The sequence below is a fragment of the Rhinopithecus roxellana genome, chromosome 20, assembly GCF_007565055.1.
Source record: "Rhinopithecus roxellana isolate Shanxi Qingling chromosome 20, ASM756505v1, whole genome shotgun sequence".
NCBI lineage: Eukaryota > Metazoa > Chordata > Mammalia > Primates > Cercopithecidae > Rhinopithecus > Rhinopithecus roxellana.
Genome location: NC_044568.1, coordinates 38,783,916 through 38,788,477, shown reverse-complemented (window position 1 = coordinate 38,788,477; position 4,562 = coordinate 38,783,916). Strand labels below are relative to the sequence as shown.

The 4,562-nt window shown below is 46.4% G+C and overlaps 1 pseudogene across 1 annotated transcript; it reads right to left on the bottom strand.

The window, feature by feature from the left end:
• Window positions 1–1,156: 1,156 nt before the first annotated feature.
• On the bottom strand, window positions 1,157–2,891 carry LOC115895262 (annotated as a pseudogene). The gene has a single exon (XR_004055472.1). The product of XR_004055472.1 is annotated as a keratin, type II cytoskeletal 8 pseudogene (transcript).
• Window positions 2,892–4,562: the final 1,671 nt, after the last annotated feature.

The window sequence follows — 4,562 nt, the reverse complement described above, 5'->3', positions numbered from 1 at the left end:
GGTACACTTTTACACTGTTGGTGGGACTGTAAACTAGTTCAACCATTGTGGAAAACAGTGTGGCAATTCCTCAAGGATCTAGAACTAGAAATACCATTTGACCCAGTCATCCCATTACTGGGCATATACCCAAAGGATTATAAATCATGCTGCTATAAAGGCACATGCACACGTATGTTTATTGCAGCACTATTCACAATAACAAAGTCTTGGAATCAACCCAAATGTCCATCAGTGACAGACTGGATTAAGAAAATGTGGCACATATACACCATGGAATACTATGCAGCCATAAAAAAGGATGAGTTCGTGCCCTTTGTTAGGGACATGGATGCAGCTGGAAACCATCATTCTCAGCAAACTATCACAAGAACAGAAAACCAAACACTGCATGTTCTCACTCATAGGTGGGAATTGAACAATGCGATCACTTGGACACAGAAAGGGGAACATCACACACCAGGGTCTATTGTGGGGAGAGGGGAGGGGAAAGGGATAGCATTAGGAGATATACCTAATGTAAATAACAAGTTAATGGGTGCAGCACACCAACATGGCACATGTATACATACGCAACAAACCTGCACGTTGTGCACATGTACCCTAGAACTTAAAGTATAATAAAAAAAAAAAGAAAAAATAAAGAAGTGGATTATTGAATGCACTATACACATTAGTTATTATGTTTAATACTTTCAAATTATAAGTGAGGGACATCAAATCCCAAGTGTTTCAATGAATTATCATGTTCAAACAGCATAACCTTTCCAAGTTTCATTGTCCTGAAGCTCAGATCCTCTTGGGACTATAAAAAATTAGTAGCACTGTCTCTAGAGTTAGACTTTTTGAATTTGAATACTAGCTCTTACCTGTTAACTGTGTACTGGAATTTTTCTAACATCTTCAAAACTCAGTTTTCTCATGCATAAATAAAATAATAGTTAATTCTTAAGATTATTTTGAGGTTGGAATAATTTTTTAGAGCATTATTCTCAATGCCAAACACAAAGTCAGCACTCAATAAATGGTTTCAGTGATGATGGTGGTGATGATTAGATGATGATGATTCTGCTAGTTTATTGTCATGTAAATGTTATTTTGTGAAAAGAATAATTTAAAATTCTTTTTTTTTTTTTTTTTTTTTTTTTTTTTTTTTTTGGCAGAGCTAGCTGAGGTTTTATTTTGGACCAAAAAAAGAAGCAATTGAATTGTTTTATAGCTGGAGGCAGGCAGGGGGGGGTCCCCACGTAGTAAACTCCCCTGTGGGTGGGCTGAGGGCCCTCAGGTGGTCTCCTGTTCCCAGTGGTACCCTACATAGTGGTCTCCCTCCCAGGCTCTGGGGCAGCACAGGAGGGGCAGGCTGGGAGGGGGTGCCGCAGCTGTTCACTTGGGCAGGACGTCAGAGGACTCGGACACCAGCTTCCCATCGCGTGTCTCGATCTTCTTCACAACCACGGCCCTGGAGGAGCTGGTGCGGCTGAAGGAGCTGGAGCCCGCGCCAGAGCCAAAGCTGGAGCCCAGGCCGTAGCTGAGGCCGGGGCTTGTGAGGCCCCCATAGGCCGAGGTCAGACCACCTGCATAGCCGCTGGTGGTCTTCGTATGAATACTCATGTTCTGCATCCCGGACTCCAGCCGGCTCTCCTCGCCCTCCAGCAGCTTCCTGTAGGTGGCGATCTCAATGTCCAGGGCCAGCTTGACGTTCATCAGCTCCTGGTACTCACGCAGCTGCCGCGCCATGTCTTGCTTGGCCCGCTGCAGGGCGGCCTCCAGCTCGGACAACTTGGCGTTGGCATCCTTAATGGCCAGCTCTCCACGCTGCTCGGCATCTGCAATGGCGGCCTCCAGGGAAGCCCTCTGGCCTTTGAGGCTCTCAATCTCAGCCTGAAGCCGGCTGATGTTCCGGTTCATCTCGGAGATCTCAGTCTTGGTGCGCCGCAGGTCATCCCCGTGCTTCCCAGCCAGGCTCTGCAGCTCTTCATACTTGATCTGGTACATGCTCTCAGCCTCAGCCCGGCTGCGGTTGGCAATCTCCTCGTACTGTGCCTTGACCTCAGCGATGACGCTGTCCATGTCCAGGGAGCGGCTGTTGTCCATGGACAGCACCACAGATGTGTCCGAGATCTGGGACTGCAGCTCCCGGATCTCCTCTTCGTACAGTTGCCTGAGGAAGTTGATCTCATCAGTCAGCCCTTCCAGGCGAGACTCCAGCTCTACCTTGTTCATGTAAGCTTCATCCACGTCCTTCTTGATGAGGACAAATTCATTCTCCATCTCTGTACGTTTATTGATCTCATCCTCATACTTATTCTTGAAGTCCTCCACCAGCCCCTGCATGTTGCCAAGCTCTGCCTCCAGCTTCAGCTTCTCCTGGCCCAGAGTCTCCAGCTGCCGCCTAAGGTTGTTGATGTAACTCTCGAACATGTTGTCCATGTTGCTCCGAGCCGTCTTCTGCTGCTGCAGGAGGCTCCACTTGGTCTCCAGCATCTTGTTCTGCTGCTCCAGGAACCGTACCTTGTCTATGAAGGAGGCAAACTTGTTGTTGAGGGTCTTGATCTGCTCCTTCTCCTGGGTGCGCACGGCCTGGATGTTGGGGTCCACCTCCAGGTTAAGGGGGCTCAGCAGGCTCTGGTTGACCGTGACTGCGGTGATGCCTCCCATGCCGCTGGCCCCACCATAGCCGCCGCCCAGGCCACCCCGAAAGCTGCTGCTTCCCACTCGGGAGTAGCTCGAGGAGCTGATGCGGGCACCAGGCCCACTCGTGTAGGAGCGGCTGCTGAAGGCCCGGGGGCCAGAGGTGGACACCTTGTAGGACTTCTGGGTCACCCTGATGGACATGGTGGAGGCAGGAGTGGAGGCAGATGGGCCGAACCAGGAGGAGATCCTAGAAGGAGCGGAGATCTAAAATTCTTTGAATAAACAACTCCATTTCTTTTTTTCTTTTTTTTTTTTTTGAGACGGAGTCTCGCTCTGTCGCCCAGGCTGGAGTGCAGTAGCCGGATTTCAGCTCACTGCAAGCTCCGCCTCCTGGGTTTACGCCATTCTCCTGCCTCAGCCTCCCGAGTAAGCTGGGACTACAGGCGCCCGCCACCTCGCCCAGCTAGTTTTTCGTATTTTTTAGTAGAGACGGGGTTTCACCGTGTTAACAGAATGGTCTCGATCTCCTGACCTCGTGATCCGGCCGTCTCGGCCTCCCAAAGTGCTGGGATTACAGGCTTGAGCCACCGCGCCCGGCCAACTCCATTTCTTAATAGGGAGGAACACTGTAGTATAACTTTTTACTGTATTGCTAGTGTTTCGGACTACCTGTAATTGTCATAGATGATTTTTTTCTAATCTAATTATATACCCCTAAAAGAAAAAGAGAAATTAAATCAGCATCAATACATGCTTTCAACAATAAAACATACAGAAAATTATTTCAGAATACGTTGAGTTTCAATAATTAATAACTCATTGATAGAAATAGTGGTTAATATATTACAGTTGAGCCCTAGCTCATATTTCAGACACATAACTAATATTTAAATATAATATATTATACTCTTGACATTTGTGCAGACAACTCATGAGCTAGAGCCCATGATTTATTCACATCTGTTATAACACATTCTGATAATTTATTTGGAAGAAAGCAATCTGCATTAATCATTTATTAATTATTAATAAAATATAAGTGCTGCATTAAAGAACTGCTGTTCAAAAATAACCTTTTCTTGAAGCCAAGGACTTATTTATTTTCACCCTGCAATTTGTAAAGATTAATCACCTTTTAAGGCATTGTCCTCCAGTTTGACCCTGTGAGCCTTTGGGGGAATACTTCTTACATTCAGATACGAGTGTATCTGTTAGGGACTGAATTGTTTCTCCTAAAAGAGATATGTTGAAACCAAATTCCTGCTAGCTCAGAATGTGGTCATATTTGTAAATAAAGTGAGGCAGATGCGCTTAGTTGAGGTCATGCAGCAGTAGGGTAGGCCCCTATTCCAATATGTCTGGTGCCCTTAAAAAAATCTGTGAAGACACAGAGATTATAGGGAGAACACCATGTGAAGATGGAGGCAGAGATTAGAGTGCATTAGAGTGATGCATTTATAATCCAAGAAATGCCAAGGATTGCTGGCCATCACCAGAAGTTAGGAGAGGGCAACAGAACAGAGTCTTGATGCCAGGTGCGGTGGCTCATGCCTGTAATCCCAGCACTTTGGGAGGCCAAGGGAGGTGGATCACCTGAAATTAGGAGTTTGAGGCCAACCTGGCCAAGATGATGAAACCCCATCTCTATTACAAAATACAAAAATTAGTCAGTGTGGTGGCACTTGCCTGGTATCCCAGCTACTTGGGAGGCTGAGGCATGAGAATCTCTTGAACCTGGGAGGCGGAGGTTGCAGTGAGCCGAGATCACACCACTTCACTCCAGCCTGGGTGAGAGAATGAGACTCTGTCTCATGAAACAAAACAAAACAAAACAAAACAAAACAAAACAAAACAAAACAAAACAAAACGGCAGAGTTCTGAGTCCTGGGGAAAAAAACTAAGCCTGCCAATACCTTTATTTTAGACTT